At 38.2% G+C, this 27,426-nt stretch overlaps 1 protein-coding gene across 1 annotated transcript in view; it reads right to left on the reverse strand.

Moving 5' to 3' along the window:
- The window catches only part of PPM1L (protein phosphatase, Mg2+/Mn2+ dependent 1L), a 238,561-nt gene that overhangs the window by 65,164 nt on the left and 145,971 nt on the right, over positions 1-27,426 (reverse strand). The window lies entirely within an intron of this gene.

A 27,426-nucleotide genomic window follows, 5' to 3' on the forward strand; every position in this document is an offset into this window, starting at 1 on the left:
GGAGCTTCCTTACTCCCACCTCCTATGGGAGGTGGGGACAGCAGCATAGGACCAACTCTGCTGGCTGAAGTCTGGAATTGAAAGCCTTTGAGTGGGACTCAGGAGCTAGTGGGCTTCTGGGAAGGGGGTGGTGCAGAGCAGCTATTTTAGGGAACTCTTACAAAAGGAAGGGGATCTAATCTCTGGCACTTTTGTGTTGGAGAGGCTTTTGATAACAGTTGCACCACTGGCCAGGTAGTCTGTGGACCTTCACCCCACAGGATGTAGAGGTGCCATTACAGCAGTGGCTAGACTTGGTAAGATTCCCCTAGGCCCAGATCCTAGCCCCAAGTCTGGCTTCAGCTCCAGCTTCAGCTGCTGAGGGCTGCATGTACTTCCAGGCACCAATACTCAGTAACTGGATCACTCTCTCTCCCTTATAGTTCTTATCCTCCCTTGCTTAACAAATTATTCTTTTTCTGTTTTACTTTCCAAACCCCTTTTTTTTTGTTAATAGCATTAAGACTCAGAACCATTAAGAGATGAGAGAGGTTCTGAGTGTCATTTTTTAGTACCTTTGCCTGCAAATAAAATCAGACATCTTATGCTTATTTAATCTGAGGCCATAGTCATATGGTAGCACAACCATGCCATACTGTGAAAATATATAACTCAGAGTCTATTTCCTGAATTATGGTTTCCTGAAGTGTAGCTGGTTGTTTTATTATGTATATAAAATTAAACTAACTCCCTTTTCTATATTTCTACTCTCTAATCACAGTAAAATATAACGAGCCAAGGTATTATATATGTTTAGTCAGGTGATCCATTTTCTCATCGTATTATTTTGATCAACTCTATATTCAAGCTTTAAGGGATTAAAAAACATATCTGTTTATAGTCAGAAGAAAAGTTGAAGTCATTTTCCTCTTACTAAAATGATGATTAATGAATTCTTTTTCCTGCAATTATCACACATATTCTAGAGTCAGAAAGAATAGGCTATACAAGTTTCAATATCCTTCTTTTAATTTTTTTTAAAGCACACATACACATGTAAGTTCTCTTGAAAGATAGTAACATAAAACAGCCTACCAGCAGACATGTTCATAAATTTGTTGAGAAAACAAGCATCACTAGGTAAAGCAGGTTTGTTATTTTTTTTTGTTATTTTTTTTTGTGTGTGTGATAGGTGAGTTCCTGTTTTTATAGCAGTTACAGAAAGAAGTAAGAAATTGTTTTTAAATTGTAAAGCTAGGAAAATGTTACAGTTGGAGGGTCCACTTAACAAATATAGAACACAACTCAAACACAGAGTACTAATAGCAGGGGTTGTTTACAAGGAGGAAATGGGAGAGAAAAGAAAAAGAAGGAGTTCCTAACGTGGCAAATGCCTTTCTGTCCTACTCCTGACAGTATTCATAGTCTAAACCAAAAATGACTCATGAAAGATGGTGCCCATCCACTGGGCACCAAGCAGAAGAGATGAACCAGGACCCAACTCATAGTGGCAGTGGGAAATGATCATAGGTGGCAGAGGCATCAGTGTTGACTGGAAGTGGTACAGGCATTGGCAGGTATTGTGGTAGGCAGCGGCAGTGACCAGAAGTGATGAGTCATAGAACAGAAGGTAGGAACCAGAGTTTGCTCCCTGAGTGATTGTCTGATTGAATCTGCTGCCCCAACTATTAAACTTTTCAGGATCTCACTGCTACTCCCCTCGCTCCCAACAGCTCCACTCAAGAAAGTGATTAAGGCTCCATCTTCTATGGGTGGGCACCTGGCAGTGCCATTTGGTAGGAGGAAGTTTCCAGAGCAAGGAACAGTGCCACTTGGACAATGGACTTGGCATGACTAAGCACCAGTAAAGTCAAGCACAGCTGACAGACCCTACCCTAGTGAAGGTGGTGGTGAGGATGAGGGCACACACAGTGGAGGTGGCTGTGGTTGACGAGGGACCAGTTAGGGCTTTTCCAGGGATGGCACCACTGTACCCAGAGCAAATTCCTGACAGTGCCACTGAACCTGGAGTTGATGCACTTCTTGGGGCCACAGCATGCTCCTTTTATAATTTCACAATTTAAACACTTGAGATATAAAGAAAAATGGAATGTATATTTGCTTACAGAGATAAAAGTGTTTCATATTAAAAAAATAATTGTTTATTATAATAAAATTCCCTTCCTTTGCTGAAACTGAGGGAAAGTTAACTTCCCTAATGCCATCCAAATGTTTTCTAGACTGTTCCTTGAAGAATGCTAAATGAAATTGCCCTTGGGGATTCAGAAAGCCAATGGCACCAACTATTATAAATAAATTATAAAACATTTATGAATTATTAGTTCAAAATACTCTGTTGCTATAACAACAAAACAGTTCAGTCAGACAAAATGTTCCTGGACTGGCAACAGGATCAGAGAACCCCTTTTAGACCTCACTTGACTTTCTTTTTTTTCATGTTTTCTTTTTTTATTATTAATTTTATATATTTTTATATCATTTTTCATTTTTACACAATATTTGCATTTGCTCCGTAGTTCCTGTTCCTGTCTAGTTCTTTAGGAAGCACCACCAGAGATAGGTGTGGTCATGGTGGCAGAGGAGCTCAAGACTAATGCCAGTTGTGCTGATGTATTACATGACTTTGAGAAGTGTCTTTAAAACCAGTGTTAGATTTAGTCTTCTTACATGTATAAGAAGTGGGGCTGGGGGTGTGGAGAAGGATCCAATTTTCTGTTTAGGAATATAACAACTGTCTTATGTAGTGTGGTTTGAGTAACCAATAGAAGTATTTCTGACACAACATCATTTTCCTTTTTGACTTTCTAGATTCCTGACATTCTGTCATTATAGTTTTCAATCTTTGGTTTATGCTATTTCTTCCCCTATCAAAAGACAACTATTTTAAAATAACTATTAAAATACTAAGAAATATTTAGTCATAGTGTGGACAAGTTGATCAGATTTTCACATAAAGTGGAGTAGAAGGAGATGCAGTAAAGCATGCAGAGAAATTTGTGGGAATCAGAAGTAAATTATAAAAGTGAATGCCAGAAAAGACAAATGTTGTCTACTCTGAAATCTAATACTATATGGAGGAAAACACAAAATTGTACTGTTTCAAGGTTTAATTTACTCTTCTATATCTCTGCCTTCACCTGCCAGATCTACTATCAAAACTTTTTCTGAGGTTAACTAACAAAGAAAACTTAATTTATTACATCCCACACATAGGTAAATAAAGACTGAATTCAGTAATAGCTACTGAATGCACATAGCTAAGAACCTTGTCTTATACAGAGAGGAGTCATCACTTACATTTCAAAAGCAGTCTTCCAGAACAAAGCTGTTCCCCTCACCTGTATTGCTACCATACAGTCCTTTGTTGCTATCATAGCCCTCAATCACTTCATGGGTCCCCATCTAGTCACCAATTTGCCTCTTCACTAGTTTATGAGCAACTAGAAAGTAGGGCAAATACATGGGTTTCCCTAACACCTAATCAGGTAGGCATGTTGGAAGAAAAGGTTAAGGAGGGAGTGCCTGGTTTAATATTCCACAAATGATAATTCTCCATGACCACAGAGACACAAGGACCAGTCCCACTGTGTTTCTTCATGTTACTCTGATGTTTGCCACTCTCCTGCCTTAGGTATATAAATGTCATATTTTATAATTCTTGAACATCAAGAAGGAATGGAACTGGTGGTTTGGACAGAGACAGAGTCTACTGCATCTCATACTAAGAAGGCATTTACTATTATTTTTGTAAAATTTTGAACTCAAATGAAAATCTGATGAGAAAAATGGATCCTCTTTTAAGAAATACACACATATAATATTTTGTGTACCATTTTAGGAACCCAGGTTATGAAGTCCACAAATTGGGCCATAGTGAAGTCTTATTCGATCCATACATGGGTAGGGCACCAAGGTCAGGGCTTTATTTTTTTCTAGGAAGTGTAACTTGATCATCAGTCCTCAAGTGTGGCTGACCAACAATAACTGGATCCCCATAGCCTCTAGGTGCCATTGGGCAAGGCGGCTTTGTTGGTGTGAGGTAAGCTGGCCTCAGCTGTCCTTCCTCACTGTGGACAATTCCCTCTTCCCCAGCTCTGGCTCTGGTTCCCTGAAGTCAACTGACCCACCATCTTGCCCTGACCTGAATGCAGGCTGGCCTGGGCTCTCTCTCCTTTTATATCTGATTCTAGGACTCAAAAATGAACCTATCAGGTGCAAGCAAAATAGACTAATCAGGTGCAGACTAAATGGACCAATCAGGTTCAAGTCCACTTAATTAGTTAATTATTCGGATTGAAAAATAGAAAATGAGCTGATTAGTACTAAATGGTCTAATCAGATGCTTGGATTGAAAGCAGTCCTATCAGGCTTATAGGGTGGGGGACTCTGAAGGGGATACAAGGCAGATCAAGAGCCAGCTTAAGTGAGTGTGCAGCTAGCCTCCCAAGTTAGAAGGATTCACTGGGCCACATTCAAAAAGCACTCTCTTCCTGGCCTTTGAAGAGATTGATTCTGTTCCTGACTTCCAAAGAGAGAAGACAGATTCATTCTTTTCCAGGCCTTTGAAGAGGAAACATTCATCAGATCACCTTTGAAAGAAGGCAACCTCTGGAGAAAGGAGGATTCATTGGACCACCTTCAAAGGAGAAGAGTCAGTGTGCAGTCAGCTTCCAAAGAGAGGAAAAGATTTGTTGAATCACCTTTTAAGAAGAAATCAGCAGCCAGCCTTAGAAGAAGAAGCATTCATCAGGCCATTTTTGAAGAAGAGGAAATCTGCTCCCAGTGTCTGGAGAGACACATTGAGCAGTCAATCCTCATGGGATACACCTGACCTTCGTAGACTCTGTAGACTTTGGAGACTTTAGACCTCTGCACCTCCACAGACCTCCACAGAGACTTGGCAGCTGCAACTGCCTCTGGCACTTCCTCTCATATCATCTGCAGGGAGCACTGTCTTGCTTGAGCCAACGTCTCTTGAAGAGCTGACCCACAACTTCTGGTTCTCCAACACCACCTCCTGGTGCTGTTGAGTCCACTGTTCTCTGGTTCAGCAAACAACCCAGTCTTCAGACTGCTGCCTGTGGGCAATAGCAGTGTCACCTCATCTTCCATAAGCAGCATTTGTTTGGGACTGCTGGACATTATCTGGGGTGATATAGTTGGCCACTTGTGACCACAAAAACTCTTTTCTTTTCCCAATCTCTTGTTTGTTAAATAAAGCATACTGTTGTTGGACCCTAGCCTGATTGGTCTTGCAAGTGTGTGTGTAGGTGAGAAGCCACTGACAGTGATTCATCCCCCATTTGGCACTGTCACTTAGCACTCTTTGGAACTTTTTGAACACAGTTTTTATATAGTTTCACAATTAATTAATTTTGAAATGTTTCAGTACCATTTCTGAATCACCTGGGTAGAGTTACAGGATGTTTTCTTAAAAATGCAGAACATGGTTCTTGCTCCATATGTAGTAATTCAATGTATTTTGATTAGGTCTCTAGAATCTGCTTTTTAAAATTCTGTTGTATTTTACAGGCTCACTAAAGAGTGAAACTCACTAGATTCTAACCCTGAGAGATACGATTTTGTAAAGTTTAGGCATGTGCATTTTTACAAAGCTATATAATGAATTCTGATTGTACAAGATTCTCTACAGTTAGCAAGCTTCCTGGATCCCCCAGGACTCAGTTTGGCAAGTAAATATTTTTAATCATTGCAAAAAACTTGATTGTCTCCAGTGACATTCCCACATGACTTGTCTACCCCAGGCCTCTTTTATTGTTAAAAAAAAAATGCCAATCTGCCCAGCCTCTGAAAAGCTGAGCCCTTTCCAAAGCAAGCTAAATGACCTGGAGTACTTTTGATGCCAAGAGTACCTGGACCCCTTTTTCAACAGCTTGTGAGCAATCAAGCCAGTCTCAGCAAGTGGTGTGAAACAGACCACAAAATGACCTGTACAAAGCACCTTGAAAACACAGTGATTTTCTCTTAACCATGCCCAAACATGGTGAAACCATTGACCTGACCTCTGGGAGGGACTACTAATGGAATTTTAAACTTGGAGAGCTGCAGCAAAATGTAGCAGAAGGGAAAATATATCAGCATTACTAGCAGTGTTGCATAACTTTGCATAGAGTTTTAAAGGGTATCTTATTTTAGTAAGAGGAAAATGGTATACCTAATTGCATGGAAAATTAGGTAGAAAATTAGGAAAATTAGGTGGAATTGCTACAATTTCAGCAGTGAATGCACCTGCTTATGTAAATATAAAATGACACATTTTAAAATTTGAATGGGCAAATAGTTCATGAATCTTACAGAGAACAAATATATCCTTACAAATCCTACGTCAACTCCAAAAGACAACAGCTGGATGGGCAGGGACAGTTCTGTGATTAGACTACATCTTTTTAATTAGTATTTGAGAGTCTACTATATGCCTGGCACTATGCTAAGAATAAATGGTGGGCAAAAGTAAACATGTTTCTTTCTGCATGAGAGACATGCATAGTGAGACAAAAGTTAAGCAAATAATCATTTAAGTAAAAATGTGAATAAATGTGCTCTAAGGTAAGGAACACATTTCTTTGAGATGTAACAAAAGGACGTAAACATTGTGGTGGGGAAAAGGGCATCTTCCTGAGATAATAATGCTTATCAGTAGGAATAAGAGGTCAACACAGGCAGTAAAAAGCATATTTTATTAACATAGATTTTTTAAAATATGGAGAAATGAGAGACACGGATCAATAAAGGTTGCAATTTTACAAGGGGAAGACTTCAAGAACTTGTGCTCTGAGGTGTTAGAAATCAGCCACTTGGTCCATTGAACAACATAAGGAAGGGAGCAATGTCCACCTTGCCTGCCCAAACAAAATCAACAATAACTTTTTGCTGTGGGTGTGTGTAAATTGAATTCTGAATTTCTTTTCATTACAATGGATTTCTTAGGAAGAATATGAGTTAATAACAATGGTAGGCCCCAACAAGCTCTTGACTGCCCAGTTAACACCTCCTATATTTTTCATTCTTTTTCATTCTTACCTGGTCCTCACACTGTTGCTTTGTGTAGGGTAGGCAATTGGTAGAGCCTTTGTTTAGGATAGGCAATTGGTAGAGCCTTCATTCTAAAATACTGTTTAGTGTTATATTTACACCAAGTTTTCACCTTTTTGCAATAAACAAAGTCATTACACACCTGAGTATCTTCTACCATCCTATTTTTTAAGGCAGAAAACCTGTTCATTTATGAAAGGAACACATACTAAAACAGTATCAGCTGATAAGCATAGGTTAACTTGGAATCATCTGTCCCAAGTTTTAAAATTCTTGCCCACGAAGTCAGAGAAACGAAACTGAAATGAGCTTTTCTCTTTTAATAAATTTATTGAAGTTGCCTCAGTAGTGTAAGAAAGAAACTCAATGTTCTACCTATTCCAAAATTCCACTTCATTACCCCCTTGTGTGGATACTATTCCATGCAGAAAATTCCCCACAAGCACAGCAGTAGAAAAAGACTCAGATATAGAGTATAGGTTAGTATTTACCACTGAGAGAGACCTAATTCAGAAAGATTAAGTCTGGGTAATACAGTGTGTAGGGTAAGGAAAAATGTCAGGCTTTTCTGCCCTCCCGCCATCAGGATAGATGATGGATCCTTGCGGTCCTGATTGCATGCCTGATGGCGGGCACCTGGAGTAGGGTGTGGGCATAGGTAGATGGGATTCACCTGGGCTAAGACTGTGCTTTTAAGGATGGTGTCACAGGGACGCCAGCAGAAGCCGAAAGAGAAGCTAAGAAAGAAATAGCAGAAGCCGAGAGAAGGCAGGAAAGCCCAGAGTGAAGACTTGCTGGGGGCTGGGAGGTCTGCCAGCCTCCCGGCCCCCCAGCGCCCCTGCCTGCCGTGTACCTGGTAATCCCAATAAAAGACCTGCAAAAGCCACTGAGGACTCTGACTCCTCCTTCACCCGGTCTGCATGGGATCAGAAAACCTGCACTGTGTCTATTCCTGCCTCTACACAGTGACAGGGGTTTTGTCAACTACCTAGAAGGAAGACTTGAAAAAGCATAAGAAATGTAATTTATCATTCTGGGTACACTTAGCCCAACTCTTTCCAGACATATTTAACATCTACCACTTTATATATTGTCTATGGCTACATAGAAACTTCAAAGACAGAGCTGAGCAGTTGAGACATAGCATGATATACAAAGCCTAAAATATTTACTATGTGGTTCCTTATGAAAAAAGTTCGCAACCCCCTGGTATAGGTATATGGTCAAAATAAGGCAAAATTAACACTCCCCCTCCCCCATATTATTGGTATTGTTAACATTGATTTATTATTTGCCTTCATGTATACAGCTGTGTTGGGTTTCAGGTGTAAAAAACAAGTACAGAATGATCACCTTGAAATATCTCAGTCTAGCTGCAGAAATGATTATAGAGGTAATCACAAAACAATATGATCAGTTCTAACACAGAAGTACAGGCAACATGCTATGTGAACCCAACAAAATGACCAAAAAGTTCAAACACCAAAAAGCTTTCTTAAACATTCCGTTGCTTTTGACTTGACTATATAACCTAAAAAGTCAGAGAGAATCTTGAAAATTGTAGGCCTGTAGTAGCACTCAAAGGAAACAGGTGGTGGAAAAAATGCTGTCAGCCATTATAAAGAGTTATTGCTTTAACTTGATATAATATTAAAAGTGAAAAGATCATTTGACATTCTAAAAGCAATGGCAAAGTGGTGGCATCCTGTAAAAACCTAACATTAGCAACTTTGGATTCTCAAAATTGTTATTTGTCAGAAAACACATAATCATACTGCAGGGTAAATGAAAAAGTGTCAGGTTTTTCTGCCCTCCCGCCATTAGCATTGATGACGGATCCTGCGGTCCTACATGCATGCCTGATGGGGGACACCTGGAGTGGGGTGTGGGTATGCATAAGTGGGCACACCAGGGCTGAGCATCTGGGGCTTATAGAGGCGGCATCACGGGAACGCCAGTGGTGGTAGAATGAGAGCAGAACCAGCAGAGCAGCAAAGGAAAAGCAGAGACCACAAGAAAATGCCAGAGAGCCCAGGAAGAGTGAAGACTGGACTGGAAACTGGAAGCCTGCCAGCCTCCTGGCTCCCCGGCCCCCCTGCCTGCTGTATACCTGATAAAAGATGAATAAAAGCCTGAAAAAGCCACTGAGAGCTCCAGGACTATCCTTTACCCATCTGCTTGGATCATAAAGATCCTGCTCTGTGCTTTCCTGGCACTACACATACGAAAATGAACAAGGTTGCAAAGAGGAGTGTGGATTTGAATTAGGATTCATAGTAGATTGGCAAGGACATACTAAGTTAATAATTACAGTAATCTATAGCTTCTTGAAAATTAAAAAATAATGAATTGCTTAATAATGGTGGGTGTCTCTGAAATGACAAATAAAAATCATCTACTATGAAGCAGTTTCTTATCTATATGTTCTGTACTAAGTAAGTAGTTTATATAAGGGAGATGAGGTTAAATCATAATCAGTATGGAAAATATCAGACTTCAGAAAAATATTAACTTTTCCATCTACAACATCCAATTATTTATTTCCTGAATTCCCAGACGGTACCTGTGATTCTTCCTCAAAACATTGTGTCAATCTAAGTGCCCTAGGATAAAGAAGTCACAGTACAGGTCAATGTGGCCTAAGAGACACCTAACAAAGTTCTCTTTTCTAATACACATCATAGATTTACAGTTAGGAAATTATATAGTGAAGATCAGTAGAACTTTAGAAAACAGGTGGTTGGCTATTTTTGTTTCAGTTTTAAACAGTTATTTATGAATTAAGTATAGCTGCCAGCTCTATTTGAAAACTTTCTTTCAAGAATAGCACCAAGCAAAATTTTGTATATAACACATGAACTAATAAAGTCTCAGGGTCCTTTCTGTTTTTCAGTTAAGGAGAAAATTAAATAATTAAATGTGTGTGTGTGTGTGTGTGTGTATCTTATATAACTTTCAAGTGAAAGTTATATAAATGATAGTTCAAATCCATAATATCTCATTTAAGAAGTGCCATCAGGAAGTGAAGTGTTCAATACAACTCTTCATGTCTTATTTAATTCGACTTTATAGTGTAAATGATGGAAAACTATTATAACCTCTTTTGATGGAAATGTTTCCAAAGTGAAACAGATACTTTCATTTTTCCAAAAAGAATGCACCAATGAAAATCCAGCATTTCTGATGATGTAAGGACATTTTTGGAACATAAAGGAAAGGCTGCAACATACATATCTCCTGCATATGAAATTGGTTCCCACACTAAATATACTGACTGCTGTCAGAAGCCCATGATTCTCCCTTCATGGGCAGATAATCCTGTTTTCTAAGTAGTTAATTAATAGTTATATTGCCTAAAAATTTGGAAAACGTTTAACCATCTTCATCCAGAATGGTGTGTGGGTATGTGAGACTTATTTTCCCCTTAGTCCTTTGTTGTTTAACTCCTGGTTCATCATAGTGCTTCATATGGAAGAAAAGGAGAAAAATAATCTATCCACCAGGTAAGTGTATTGTAAGATTCCAGAAATATGAATACTGAAAACATATCTACTTTTATCAAAGTCACAGAATTTCCCTGTATTTATATACTCTAAGAAAACCCATTATATGGCAAAAATAAAACTGGTAATTTTATTTAATACCTATTTGGAAGCATTTCTCTTAAAAAAAAGAAAAATTAGTGAAGTAACAATGGTTTAAAACATTTTATGTTTCAGTTGTACAGCATTATAATTCAATATCTATCTATCTATCTATCTATCTATCTATCTATCTATCTATTTATATTATATTACAATCTCTACCTAAGTCTAAAAACTGAAACTTGATGGATAGGTATATAAACAAATGGAAGTGTTGTGAAAATCTAAATGGAGTTGGCAATGCTTTGTCTTATGAAAAGTTATATATCTTTACATTATGGTTGAAATTATTATGTTAAAACCAAACTGTGTCATATTTCTGACTTGTTAGCACTTTGGATAATGTCAGGCATTAAAAAGGTGTTCAAAAAATGGCTGATAAATTAATCAAAGATGTCAGAGACACAAACAATTTTCAAAAATTCAATATCCAAATTCTAGATAAATAAGTTTACCTTATACCACTTGTTACACACTACATTTTCCCCCACTTTATAAGAAAAAAATTTAGTCTGGCAAATGACAGCAAATTGAAGACACAGGGATCACATCCTCCAGACATGTACAACAAAACTGATACAAAACCTGAGAGAAAACCTGATTATCAATATATACAAAATGAAAGAAGTAGGAAAACGCCAAGTGAACATTATTTAAAGAAATAATGGGGCAGTACAACCCACAAAAGAGAAATGTGGCTATGATGAGAGCCCTCTACAACTACTGACTTGGACATACATAAATTCGGGGTTCCTATGTCCTGGCATTGTACTTAATAAAGGAGTGCATTAACCCAGGATGGAAGGTACCTTGAGAGAGTGCAACAGAGGTGATAGCACAGAGTAAGGGATACTTGCTTAAATCTGAAGTTCAGAATATGGAACTGTTGGAGCCTGACTTGGGACAGAGCATCTGGACTAACTGATAGAAGAAATTACTACTGAAGTCCAAGTTGAGGTATCAGAAACTCCTGTTGCCCTCCACTTCAGTTTGGGAAAATTTTAAACATTTGCCAGTCCCCGCAAAGAAATGTTTTGCAATAGGAATTCCAAATATGAGTCTACTGGAGGTGATCCTTTGTAAGTCTTTCTCTAGTCCTCTTGTAACCTTACTACACTTTGCCGGTTACAGTCCACTGACAGCTTTGACAACTAGAAAAAATAAGAGCTTAAAATTTGTCATTTTTGGGCCTCCCCTGGTGGTGCAGTGGTTGAGTGCTGGGCTGCAAGGCTGCCAGTAGCTTCTGCAGCACTGGTTCAATCCCCGGCCACAGGCAAGGGTCCCACATGGTGCAACAGACCTCTCCTGCCACGCCCTCTGCTCCCCTCAGCAGTGTGTTTCGTTGGTCTGCCTGTTCTGTTCCCCGCTCTGGCTATGGTGAATTCTCTTGACTTCGTGCACTTCTGACTGTACCCAGTGCTTATATAAATAAAGAAATCAATCTTAAAAAAAAGACAATTTTTTTGCGGGGGCCTCCCCTGGTGGTGCAGGCAGTTGAGCTCCACGCTGTGAAGCTGTGTGCAGCCTCTGCAGTGCCAGTTCAATCCTGGCGGGCCAGTGAGGGTCCCACATGGCATGGCAGACCTCTCCTGTCTTGCCCACTGCTCCCCTCAGCAGTGTATTCGTCAGTCTGCCTACTCTGTTCCCCGCTCTGTCTCTGGTGAATCCTCTTATCCTCCTGCGCATCTGGCCTGTACCCCATTCTTGTGTAAATAAATTGATAAATCTTAAAAAATTGTCTTTTTTAATTTTTTTGTTTTAATTTTATTTTATATATTTTTTACATCATTTTTCATTTTTGCACAATGTATGCATTTTCATCTTGGTTATAGTCCCCATTCAATTCCTACCCCCAATGTTTTGATCCTATTCCCTTCTACTCCCACCCTCACCATAGTGTGTCTCTTGTTTATAGTTGCTTGTTGATTTTGATTTTCACTTTATTATAATTAGTATTTTTCCTGGTCCCTTATTTAGGTTTTCTAAATTCCTGCTATGCAAAAGAATGAAGCTTGACTACTATCTCACACCATGCACAAAAAACAACTCAAAATGTATTAAAGAACTAGACATAAGACCTGAAACCATAAAATATATAGAAGGAAATATAGGTGAAACACTACATGACATACACCTCAGTAACATCTTTAAAGACACATCACCCAAAGCAGTGATAGTGAAGGCAAAGATAAACAGCTGGGGCTACATCAAATTAAAGAGCTTCAGTACAGCAAAAGAGACAGCAACCAAAACAAAAAGAAACTCCACTGAATGGGAGAAACTTTTTGCACACAACACTAATGATAAAGGACTGATCACAAAAATCTACAAAGAGCTGATGAGACTGAGCAAAAACAAAGTAAATAATCCAGTCAAAAAATGGGCAGAGGAGCTAAAAAGAAACCTATCCAAAGAGGAAATACAAATGGCCAACAGGCATATGAAAAAATGTTCAACATCACTTGCAATCAGGGAAATGCAAATCAAAACTACAATGAGATACCATCTCACACCAGTGAGAATGGCACATATTGAAAAAAACTAGCAACAACAAATGTTGGCGAGGTTGTGGAGAAAAAGGAACTCTCCTGCACTGCTGGTGGAAGTGCAAACTGGTCCAACCACTATGGAGAGCTATGTGGAGATTCCTCAGTCTGCTAAAGTTGGAGCTTCCATATGATCCAGCAATTCCACTCCTACGTATCTACCCAGAGGACACAGAAACATTAATTCAAAAGGCCACCTGCACCCCTATTTTTATAGCAGCACTATTTACAATAGCTAAGCTATGGAAACAATCCAAATGCCCCAAAATAGATGACAGGATCAAGACAATGTGGTACATATACACCATGAAATATTACTCAGCAATCAAAAAAGATAAACTCATGGCATTTGCAGCAACATGGAATGAGCTGGAAGGGATCATACTCAGCGAAATAAGCCAGAAAGAAAAAGAAAAATACCAATGGTCTCACTCATAGTGGGTACTTAGAAAACCTAAATAAGGGACCAAGAAAAAAGACTAATTATAATGAAGTAAAAATCAAAATCAACAAGCAACTTAAAATTTGTCTTTACCAAAACACAGACAAGGGCCTCCCTTGGGGCACAGGTGATTTAGTGCCACACTGTGAAGCTGTCCACAGCCTCTGCAGCATGGGTTCAATCCCAACCTGCTGGGGGGAAAATACCCAGATGGCACAGCAGACCTCTTCTCTTTCGCCCGCTGCTCTCCTCAGCAGTGTACTTCTGTCAGTCTGCCTGTTCTGTTCCCCGCTCTGTCTCTGGTGAATCCTCTCACCCTCCCATGCATATGGCCTGTACCCCAGTTTCTTGTATAAATGAATCTTTAAAAAAAAAGATAAAACACAGACAAAATAAAAAAAAAATCACAAACTAGATGAACACGGTATACATGCAAAACAAACGAACAAAAACTTTAAAAGGACCACTGACTCAGTGGAATTGTGAAGGATAAGTGAAGGAAAATTCATGGAAATAGTAATGGCAACACTGATGGAACTTATAAAAACAAAAGAGGAAATGAAACAACAACATTTAAAATAATTATAAGGCAGCTAATTTCAGAAATAATATACATAAAAAAGCACTATTGCTGATTTTAAAAGTAAAACTGAGGGCCTTAGTAGCAAATAGAAGTCTTAGAATAATAAATTTGAAAACACACTGACACACTGAAGAACACAAGAATAGGATGAGATAGATAAAAAAGAATAAGAAAAAGTGAAGAAAGTGTAAGAGCTATCTGGGGCAATGTAAATAGAAATAATGCCTATATCATGGAGACCCAGGAGAAGAAGGAAAAGAGAAAGTCATAAAAAACTTATTGAAATAAATAATCACAGAAAACCATCTCAGTCTGGGAAATGAATGGGAAGTTGTAATCTACACAAGCCAAAGAGTTCCAAAGAAAATAATACCAGAGAGACACACACCAAGACACATAATAAAGATGTCAAGAACCAACAATAAATATCAAGAGAAAAAAAGGTAACTATATGGACATACCAATCAGATTATCAGCAGACTTTCAACAGAAACATGACAAGCACAAAAGGACTGAAAAGAGATATTCAATTTAGTTAAAAAGATTTCCAGTCCAGAATCCTCTACCCAGCAATCCAGATAGAAGGAAAAGTAAATAGTTCACTGAAAAAACAAAAACTAAAGCAATTTATCAATCACAGATGCACATGAGAGAAGTACTCAAAAAAAAATTCAAAAGTTACAGAACAATAAATGTAGAGACAAAAGACATCTAGGTTACTTTTTTTAATTTCTTTTTTAAAATTTTTTAAATTTTATATATTTTTTACATCATTTTTCATTTTTGCACAATGTATCTTGGTTATAGTCCCCATTTAATTCCCACACCCCTCACTTTGATCACCCCTCACTTTAATTTCATCTTGGTTATAGTCCCCATTTAATTCCCACACCCCTCACTTTGATCCTACTCCCTTCTTTCCCCACCACCCCCCATAGTGTGTCTCTGGTTTATAGCTGCTTGTTGATTTTGATTTTTACTTCATTATAATTAGTCTTTCTCTTGGTCCCTTATTTAGGTTTTCTAAATACCTGCTATGAGTGAGACCATCTGGTATTTTTCTTTTTCTTTCTGGCTTATTTCGCTGAGCATGATCCCTTCCAGCACCATCCATGTTACTGCAAATTGCATGAGTTTATCTTTTTTGATTGCTGAGTAATATATTCCATGGTGTATATGTACCATATCTTCTTGATCAAGTCATCTATTTTTGGGCATTTGGGTTGTTTCCATAGCTTAGCTATTGTAAATAGTGCTGTGATAAACATAGGGGTGCAGGTGCCCTTTTAAATTAGTGTTTCTGTGTCCTCTGGGTAGATACCTAGGAGTGGAATTGCTGGATCATATGGAAGCTCCATCTTTAGCAGACTGAGGAATCTCCACACAGCTCTCCATAACACCTAGATTACTTAACATGTATAAATAGCAGTAAAGAAATGATAAAGTCAGAGACCAGAGTGTGCACACAAATAGTCCAGTAGAATCCTGAAAAGAAAAATAATAGCTCTGACATATAAGACAATGAAATGGAACCAAAACAAAACATAATAGGAAGTCCCCCCAAACAAAATAAAAACATAAAAAAACTGTCATAAATAATTATATCTCAATAATCAACTTAAATGAGGCTTGAACTCAGCAGTCAGAGATGTAGATGTTCTGCTGTTTACAAGAAACTCACCTTCCCAACAAAGACATGCATGGACATATAACTAACAGCTGGAAGACAGTTATGCAAGCAAATGACAACCAAAAGAAAAAACAAAACAAAACAAAAAAACCAGAATCAGCTATGCTTATATCTGATAAAATAGACTTTCAATTAAGAAAGATAAAAGATAAATAAGGATACTATATATTGATTAAAGGTCTAATAAAAGAAGAATTAACACTTATATATGCACTGAATTATGAAGCACTGATACATAACTAATTAATATCAGAAGTAAGGGATATTGTAACAATACAATAATATTAGGGGAACTTAATAGCTCATTTTCAAAAATGGATAGATCAACAAGGCAAAATGTAAGTAAGGAAGAACAACTAAAGGAACTAGACCGAATAATAGACTTCTATAGACAATTCACCTATAAACTGCTGTATAATTTTTTTTTATTTTAATGTGGTAATATTGTCTTATATTATTGCCTATATTTTGGAAGTATAGGATCCCCCCTCATTTCACTGATGTTACCATACGACTCCTATCTCCAAAGCACCCATAATTCACTACCATATTCCATTCTGCAACCCTCCCATTTTGTGCCATCCCCATATTTTCCCCTACCCCTGGATTCTATAGTCAGCTTTCAAGGTCTAGTTTTGGAGTTTGGCTTTATCTCTTTGCCTGGTTTCTCTATTTTCCACATATAAGTGACACCATCTGATATTTGCCTCTTTCTGTCTGACTTAATTCACTTAGCATAATCCCTTCCAGCTCCATCCATATTGCCACAAATAGCATGAGTTTATCTTTTTTATTGCTGAGATAGCAAAAAAGAGAAAAAATATTATTGCTTTTATTTATTCCAGTGTGTGTGTGTGTGTGTTCGTCTCCCATCTTCTTTTTTTTAAAAGATTTATTTGTTTATTTATACAAGCACTGGGTATAGTCAGAAGCGTGGGAGGGTGAGAGAATTCACCAGAGCCAGAGTGGGAAGCAGAACAGGCAGACTAATGAAGTACACTGCTGAGGGGAGCAGCAGGCGTGGCAGGCGAGGTCTGCAAGCCATGTGGGACCCTTGCCAGAGGGCTGGGATCAAACCAGCGCTGCAGAGGCTGCGGGCAGCTTTGCAGCCCAGTGTTCAACCGCTGTGCCCCAGGGGAGGCCCTGTCTCCCATCTTCTTAATCCACTCATCTCTTTTGGAGCATTTGGTTTGTTTTCATAGCTGGGCTATTGTAAATAGTGCTGAAATGAACATGTGAGAGCAAGTTTCCCTTCAAATTGATGTTTTTGTATTATTCCTGTGGATATCCAGGAGTGCATTTGCTGTATCATATAGTAAATACATTTTTAAAATTTTGAGAAAGCTCCATACTGTTTTCCAAAGAGGCTGGGACAGTCTACATTTCCACTAATAGTGTCAGTTTCCCTTTTATCCATATCCTTGTCAACATCTGTTGGTTTTGCTATGAGCCATTCCAATAGACATGAGGAGGTACTCATAATGGTTTTGGTTTACATTTCCCTGATGATAGTTGATGATGAACATTTTTTCATGTGTTTATCGGTCATTTATATGTCTTCTTGAACTTCATATTTATCTCTTCTGCCCTTTTTTTGATTGGGATATTTGCTTTCTTTTTGCTGAGCTGTATGAGCTTTTTGTGTATCTTTTACATCCTATGTTGTGAATCATTTTGACCATGTTTTCTTCTATGTGGTTTCAGGTTTTAGATCCATTTTGAGTTGATTTTTGTGTGTGGCGTGAGAAAGTATCGTAATTTTCATTCTTTTGCATGTGGCTGTCTAATTCCCCCAGCACCACTTATTGAAGAGGCTTTCCTTGCTCCAGCGGAGGTTTTTGAATCCTTTGTTGCAGATCAACTGTCCATATAGGTCTGGGTTCATTTCTGGGACCTTGATTTTATTCCATTGGTCTTTATGTGTATGTTTCTGTTTCAGTTTCATGATGTTTTAATTATCATAGCTTTATAGTATAGTTTGAAAGATTCAGGGGTGTAATACATTTTCCTCTTTGTTTTTTGGTCAAGATTGCTTTATCTATCAGCAATCTTTTGTGATAAACAGCATATGAATTTCTATAATTTGTTCAATTTTTTTTGAAGAATGCTACTGAAATTTTGATAGTGATTTTATGTAATCTGTATGACACTTCAGGTAGATTGCCCATTTTGACTATGTTGGTTCTTCCAATCAATGAGCAGGAATATCTTTTCATTTTTTTGTGTCTTCTATTTCTTTTAACAATGTCTTACTGTTTTATTTGTACAGATCTTTCATCTCCTTTGTTAAGTTTACTCCTTGGTATTCATTTATTTATTACTTTTTGGTATGATTGTAATGGGTTCATTTCTTTTTTTTTTTTTTAAAGATTTATTTATTTATTTATACAAGCACTGGGTACAGTCAGAAGCGTGGGAGGGTGAGAGAATTCACCAAGCCAGCGCGGGGAGCAGAGCAGGCAGAATGAAGTACACTGCTGAGGGGAGCAGTGGGCGGCAGAAGAGGTCTGCGCACCATGTGGGACCCTCGCACATTGGCCGGGGAGCAGCCGGGGATCGAACCAGCGCTGCAGAGGCTGTGGGCAGCTTCGCAACCTAGCGCTCAACCGCTGCGCCACCAGGGAGGCCCAGGTTCATTTTCTTAACTTCTTCTTCTTCTATGTCACTATTTGTGTATAGGAAGGCAAATGATTTTTGTTTATTAATTTTATAAGCTTACACTTTGCTCACCTGATTTATTTTTTCAGTGGTCTTTAAGGTTCTACATGTATAGTATTATGACATCAGCATCTAGTGATAGTTTTACTTCTTCTTTCCCAATTTAGTTTCCTTTCATCTCCTCCTATTGCCTGATTGTTCTAGCTAGGACCTCCATTGCTATGCTGAATATAGTAGTGAGAGTTGCCAACCTTGACTTGTTCCATGTATTGGTAAATTTTTTCATTTTTTTCACTCTTTCAAATGATGATAATTATGGGTTTGTCACATATGTCATGTATCAAAATAGCACAGAAATACAAAATATCATAAGATTACTATGTACAACTATATGCAAATATATTTGATAATATTAAAGAACTGGATAAATTTCTAGAACAACATAACCTACCAAGACTAGTCCAGTAAGAAACAGATGAACTGAACAAATTGATTACAAACATGGACATTGGTGTAGAAACAAAAAAACAAAAATTTCCACAAAACAAACTTTCTTATCCTACTGGTGGAGATGTAACACCAGATGATCTCACTTATATGTGGAATATAGAGAAACCAAACAAAAGTTCGAGAAAATGTCAAAACCACGAAGCTACCCATAGAACTGAAGCATACAGCAAAAGATAAGGCAGGAGCGGTGACAAAACAGGAGAGGGAAGAACACAAGGGAATATGGTGATGGTTCATGGTGATAAGTTGGCAGGACAACTATGGGGACTACAATGATATAAGAAAAAAATTAATTAATAAAAAAATCTTATAAAAAGCCCAGAACCAGACAGCTTTACAAATCAACTTTATCACTCTTTTAAGGAACAAATGACCACTTTGCTCTTATTGTTTTTAAAAAATATAAGAAGGAATTCTCCTTCAAACATTTTGTGATGCCAACTTTACCTAATATCAAAATCTGACAGAGCAGCACAAGAATATTATAGACCAATATCCCTAATGAATAGCAATGTAAAAATTTTCTTTTTTAAAAAAGATTTATTTATTTATACAAGAACTGGGGTACAGGCCAGATGCGCAGGAGGGTGAGAGAATTCACCAGAATCAGATCAGGGAACAGAATAGACAGACTGACGAAACACACCACTGAGGGGAGCAGCAGGCGTGACAAGAGAGGTCTGCCTCGCCATGTGGGACCCTCGCCGGCCGGCCGGGATCGAACTCACACTGCAGAGGCTGCAGACAGCTCCACAGTGCTATGATCAACCGCCTGTGCCACCAGGGGAAGCCCAATGTAAAAATTTTCAACAAAATACTAGGAAATCAAATCACAAGTACTATGTAAAATTTTTCAACAAAATACAGAAATACAAAGATGGTTTAATACACATAAATCAAATAATGTAATAAACCACATCAACAAAAGTAAATATAAATGTCATGTTGTTATAAATTCAGAGAAACCATTCTATAAGATTCTTTATGATAAAAATTGTAACCAAGACGGAATAGAAGGAACCAACCATTCTATAATAAACATCACACATTACAAACCAACAATATACAATGCTATAAAATGAAAGTTTTCCCCACAAGATCTGGCACAAGTCAATGATGCCCATCATTATTGCTTCTATTTAACTTAGTATTTTTAGTTTTGACTAGAGCTATCAGGCAAACACAGGAAGTAGAAGAATATAAATAAGGAAGAAAGACGTGAAATGACCATTATTTGTAAATGATATGTAATCTATATAGATTCTAAAGATCTCATTGGAAGCAATAAATGAATATAGCAAAGTCACATGCTACAAAATCAGCATACAAAACCCCCATTTCTTTTTTATATACAAAGAATGAACAAGGGACACAAGAAATTTAGAAAAACTTTAGAAAAAAAATAGAAAAAAAGGAATTTATAATTGCTTCAAAGATAATTAAATACCTTTGAATCAATCTAACAAAGGAGGCAAATGATCTATGAGAACTACAAGATGTTATTAAAGGACTAAGATAATGACACTGTTATATTCATGGAGTAGAGATACAATATAATCAAAATGACTATCTTATCTAAAATGATATACAAATTTAATACAGTCCCCATTAAAATCAAAGCAATATCTTTCAATGAAACTGAACAAAAATATAGAAATTCATTGGATCCACAACAGGTTTTAAATTGCAAAACAACCTTAAGAAAAAAGGAGGGAAATAGATATATTATATTACCTGATTTCAAAAGTTACACTAAAGCAACAGTATTAAAAACAATATATTGTTGCAAAAGCAGATACATGAACCAACTGAACAGAATTGAAAGTCCAAAAGTAAATTCACAAATACATGAGACCTAAGCTATGATAAAACCCCCATGACTATAAAATGGGAAAAGAAAGTCTCTTTAATAAGTGGTTCTGGGAAAATTGGAAAGTCACACATAATGAAGTTGGATTACACCATAACACCATACACGAAAATAAATTCCAAATGTATTAAAGATTTATACATGAAATCTACAATGATAAAATACATATAAGAAAGCACTGATCATCGGTTTCCTGATATGAACAATAAAAATATTTTTGGTGATGTAACCCCATGGCAAGGGAATTAAAAACAAAAATAAACAATTGTGATTATCTCAAGTTTAAAAGCTTCTGTACAACAATAGAAAATACAAAACAACTAAACAGACCTATGGAATAGGAAAAGATATTTATAAACTATATAACTCATAAGGGATTAATATCCAAGACATATAAAAACCTCATGCAATTCAATGACAAAAACAACTCAATTAACAAATTTGATTATTAAATATGACCAAATTCACTAACAAGGATATCCAGATGTCAAAAGACATATGAAGAAATCATCATCTCTACTAATAAGAGAAATACAGATTAAAGCTACAAAGAGTTACCACCTCATACTTGTAAGAGGATGTGGGTAAAAAGGAGCCTTATAACACTGTTGTTGGGGTACTAAACTGGTGAAACAATTAGGGAAAGCAATCTGGATTTATCTTAAAAGGTTAAAAATAGAAATAATGTATGACTTGGAAATCCCACTCTTGGACATACATTCAGATAATATGAATTTATCATGAAAAACAACAATAAACCCCATATGTTCTACAATATTATAACAGCATTATTACAATAGTTAGGACACTGCAGCAGCCTAACTCGCCTTCAGTGACGAATAAGTCAAAAAGATGTGGTACATGCATTCCATGGAATATTATAGACACAAGAAAGAATAAAGTTTAGCCATTGCCAACAAAATGGAAGGAATTTCAAAAAAATTATATGCAGCAAAACAAGTCAGATTAATAAGTAGTATCAGACATTCATGTAACAATTTTACAATATAAAACACTTTCATAAACTGGACATCAACAAATATCCCGATGAGTCTGATAGTAACTGGGAGGCAGGAGGGGAAAGGACAAGGGAAAACAAGGAATGGTGGGGCACAGTGGGAGAAAAAAAAACACATGTAATCTAGGAACATAGTTATGTACAATGGATGGACAACCTGCTGTGTGATCTCTGGCAATTGTTGTCACTGTTCTCTATATGAGCTAAAGCAATTAAAAGAGTACTTAGGGTGCCTCCCCTGGTGGCACAGCAGTCGAGTGCTGGGCTGCAAAGCTGCCCCCAGCCTCTGCAGCACCGGTTCTATCCCAGCCTGCCAAGAGGGTCCCACATGGTGTGCAGACCTCTCCTGCCGCACCTGCTGCTCTCCTCAGCAATGTATTTTGTCAGTCTACCTGTTCTATTCCCAACTCTGGCTCTGGTGAAATCTCACCCTCCCGTGCTTCTGACTGTACCCAGTGCTTGTATAAATAAATTAATTAATTTAAAAAATAAATAAAATAAAAAGTATTTATGATCTGGAAAGATCCCAAACTTCCATATCAATGAATAGTCTTAACTTCATATTTTTTTTTTTTAAGATTTATTTATTTATTTATACAAGCACTGGGTACAGTCAGAAGCATGGGAGGGTGAGAGAATTCACCAGAGCCAGAGCGGGGAACAGAACAGACAGACCTATGAAATACACTGCTAAGGGGGGCAGCGGGCACGGCAGGAGAGGTCTGCGCACCAATGTGGGACCCTCGCCGGTGGTCGGGGATCGAACCGGCGCTGCAGAGGCTGTGGCAGCTTTGCAGCCCAGCGCTCAACTGCTGCGCCACGAGGGGAGGCCCAACTTCATATGGTTTTTGATAAGTATGCACCTGTTGTTAGCCTTTAATCTCCTGGATGGTGTCCATGAATCATGGAAATGCATAACCTCTATGTTATTCAAATGGAAACTGAAGAAATGTAGTAAGAGATGTTTGTCCTCATGTCTGCTAGACAAACAATTGCTGAAATTCATTTATAAAATAAGGATTGTGGGCCTCCTTGGTGGTGGCCGGGTTAAGTCTCGTGCTATCAAGCTATTGACAGCCACTGTGGCATGAATTTGAGTTCCATCTCTGGCCAGATGAGGGAGCTACCCACATGGTGCAGCAGACCTCTCCTGTCTCACCTGTTGCTCCCCTCAACAGTGTATTTCAATACATCTGCCTGTTCTGCTCTCCACTCTGGTGAATCCTGTCATCCCCCACACCTCTGGCCCACATCCCAGTTCTTGTATGCATAAATAAAAATAAATCTCAAAAAATAAAAATAAAAAGTAGATTGCTTCCTGTACTGAGTTACAATGCCTAATAATTCACTCAAGTATTCTATCAACATGTGTTGAATGTTAATGGTACACCTAGCATTCTGCTGAACACAGAGAGTAAAATCAAAGAAGTCTTGCTCTCAAATAACTTATGATTTAAATAAACCAATGACTGAATTCTTTAATTGAAATGCTTTGAAACACTAAGTAAGAAGCAATATAAATAGAGCCTCAGGGATATAAGGACCCACTAGATCCGTTACTTAAAACAGTGAGTTGGTGAGGACGAGATGTCCATTTCTTTAGACTGAGGGGGTATTCCCATTACTTTGGGACAACTTGAGGTCACATCTACCAGTCAGAAAAAACATACTTTTAAACACCAACCCTGTTAGCTGAGGAGGGAGGCTTTGCCCGGTTGTCCCTAGAAATTTTTCAAAATAATATTTGTTCTACTAGTAAGCTGAAAGTTCTCTGCTAAATTTATGGGCTCCCACAAAGATGATCTAATTTACTGGAAATGTGAAATCAGAGAATGTGTGTTGTACCGGCAAACATAGGGCAGGTTCTCTATTGATTGGGGCACATGAGTAAAGGAGTGCTGGAACCCTCAGTGGTTTTTTCAGGATTTAATGCTTTTGATACCCCAATTGTTTTAGGGCAAGCCCGTAGGAGGGCTAGGGGACCAGGAGGCTGGTAGCAATTGAATCTTTACTCCTTGGGCTCTCTCTGGCATTGTCTCACAGGCCTGCCTCTCTGTAGTCACTTGTCATCCTCTCATAGCCATCCCACGGTAGCCGTGCTCCCACTCTCCAGGACACTGTGCCACATGACACTTTCTCTTTGTAACACTGCCTTATATCCCTGACCTCCTAGGCACAGGTGTGCATACTTTCAAATGCCCACACCATATGCCAGGTAGCCACCATCAAGTATGCATGCCCTGAACCCACATTCCCAAGTACCTTCTGCCTTTTCAAGGCCAGAGGTGATAGCCACAGAGGCCAGAGGCATAAATACGTATTTCATCACTTACCCCACAATGTGACAAGTCAGATCACACACTACTATACTAGAAAGTGACAAAAAAAAAAATACATCAGTTTGCAAGGAATTGGTTTCTATTTTGTCAATGGAGAAATGAAAGCAAACAGGCAACTAACTTAAATTCAGGTATGACATCAGCAATAAAGTGGCATGAGACAAAATCGTTATCCCCATAAAATATAAATAATCAAAGATACAACAGTGAGAGTCATGTTGATCATCAAACCAAGACATTAAAATGATTGACACATAAATATTTGAAGGTGGATAAATCGGTATTCATAGAGATGATGACCTCAAGGGTTAATAATACTGCTAATCAGCAGGCTGACCCAAGGATCTATGGCAGGAAGAACAGAGACCTATGCCCTCACTCAGCCCAAAGGAATCCCACAGCAATAGAGAAGAGGAGCAACACATGAGAAGTTGCTCAAAGACAAGAGCAAATGCAGAAAATATGGAAGTGCAGCATTCCTACTTTCCTATCCTGCAGCATTAGAGCAAGCACATCAGAGACTACAGATGGCCTTGTTTCAGTCCAGGTCCCCAGGAAGAGGATAAGAAGGAGGGTAGTTCAGGAAATTTGGGTATCAGGACAAGATTCCATTCCCTCAATCCCCGGCCCATGCCCCACTAATGCAGCTGAATCAGAGAAATGCAGATACACCGACTTACCATAGGTGAGTTGAGAGTAACAGATTTTAAGTAAAGTAGCAACAATGCATACAGAGACCAGAAACTGAAGCCACAGAACCTTCTATAAGGGGAAAAAATGAAGATTATTATAAAACTACTGAATTAAAATTGAGGCAGGTAAGCAAAGCAAACAAGCAAACAAAAATAACCCTAAAAGGTGAGAGACATTCCAATAGAGAAGACAGGAATATTCCTCCAATTAGCATGAAAGTGAAAAAAATATGACATCAAAAAGAGATGATAAGAGTGGGATTTAAGGAACATAAAATTCATAATAGCTATCATGAGAAAACTCAGAGTCACAAGAAAACTCTTAAGAGCAAATCAAGGATCTCAGGAATATTAATGAGCATAAGGAAGAGACTGAAGGTACAAATAAGAAACTAATAAGAGTCATGCTTCCCCAGCGGCACAGTGGGTTGAGCGCCACGCCGTGAAGCTGTCCACAGCCTCAGCTGTGCTGGTTTGATCCCAACCGGCCGGCAAGGGTCCCACATGACGCGGCAGACGCTCCTGTCTTGCCCGCTACTCCCTTCAGCAGTGTATTTCATTAGTCTGCCTGTTCTAGTTCCCGCTCTGTCTGTGGTGAATCCTCTCACCCTCCCGCGCATCTGGCCTGTACCCTGGTTCTTGGATAAATAAATAAATCTTTAAGAAAAAAAGAAACTAACAGAGTCAGGATGTGAATAACTCAATAAATTAGACAAAGGGTGTTATGAAAAGCAAACAGAAACAGATGGTGGAATGAATCACCAAGCTCAAAGACAGAAACCTAGGAATGATTCAGGTAGAAGAAAAGAGAGAAATTAGATGTACAAAAAACACACAAAGAAACATTATGAAAGATATGTCATTCATTAGGAAAGAGGACAAGGAAAACGTGCATTCTAGAAGATAAAGAGAGGCAAAGGGAATGGAGTCATTGTTCAAAGAAATAATAGCTGAGAACATCCCAAACTGGAGATGAAACTGAAAACACAAATCCATGAAGCTAACAGAACACTTGATTAGCTGACTGGAAAGGGAGCTACACCAAGTCAGTTTTGAGTAAAACAATCAAGAGTCCATGACAAAGAAGGAATATAAAATTGTGTGGGAAAACAAAAAAAGGCAGGTAATATGTAAAAGTACTCCTATTAGGTTTATATGAGACTTCTCAGCAGAAACTCTACAGGCCAGGAGAGAGTGGAATAACATTCAAAATAATCAGTAGAAGTGACAGCATACCATGGTAGAATAACTGACTGCTTATATATAAGCAAAAACCAGCTATTACACAGAAATACCAGTTCCTCCCATATTTTGATGGCTTATACAGACTTTTTTTTTTCTCTGACATGATTGGTTGGTTCTTCACTGAATTGGTGGAACAGGAAGAAGGGGAAGGAACTGTGGCCACATGGCCATTCTCGATGTAACAAGTTGGTTGGTTATGCATATTGTTGCTGACACGGATGATCTCTTCAGTGAGGAGGCAAATACTGTGCTTTTTGCTTGCTAAGCACTGGGATCTGCTGTTGAGCATGGAAAGTCTGTCTGATGTCCTCATCTCCCTTCCCCTCCAGAATTGAGGTATTGGAGAGAACTGAAATTGGAGAGAAACCCACTGCAAATTTGGAAACCCACAGCAACAAGATGGGGACTAGGAAAGTACACTGTGGGGAAGGATTGGTGCTTGGTCTGTTCACAGATGGTGAAGCAGCAGAATAGATTTCTCAGCCTGTATTGCTCCACTACAATCTTCCCTGCCCCTGGCTATGACTTTGGTATTTGAACTCCTTCTTCCCTGCATTTCCCCAAACTACCACTGAGTAAAATAGGAGGATCCCAAAATCAAAGGCACGACACAACTACTGGGTGGAAAAAAACCTAAAAACAAAGAAGGCAACATATTTGCCCAAGAAATACAAGGTGAAAGAGAAGGGTAAATTTCGAGACACCAAACTGAATAACATGGAATTGTAAGAACACAGAACATGCAACTAATTTAGAAGGGCTATCATGAAGAAACTAAACAAAGTTTGAGAATCTCACTTATATATAAAAAGGCAGGATGAGGATCTCAGAAAAGATTTTTAGGAGCAGAAGTTCATTAAAGAAATAGAGGCTATGAAAAAATACAAAAAAAGAGGCTAGATAGGAACATAATGAAAGAACTTAAGACAATCATGGAAAGCATAATAAGTAAACTTAATGTTACAGAGGAAAGAATCAGTAAAACAGAAAATAAAAATGTACAGATGACACAAATTTGTGAAAATGTTTTTCTGAGTTTTGTAAAGTATAATAAACATGAACCATTCAATGAGAAAGAGAAATTTTCAAGAGCAGATTTATTGGGCCTGATGACATTTTCTAACAGTGGAACAGTT

Source organism: Talpa occidentalis, unplaced genomic scaffold (genome assembly GCF_014898055.3).
Source record: "Talpa occidentalis isolate TD23 unplaced genomic scaffold, MPIMG_talOcc4v2.1 talOcc4.4, whole genome shotgun sequence".
NCBI lineage: Eukaryota > Metazoa > Chordata > Mammalia > Eulipotyphla > Talpidae > Talpa > Talpa occidentalis.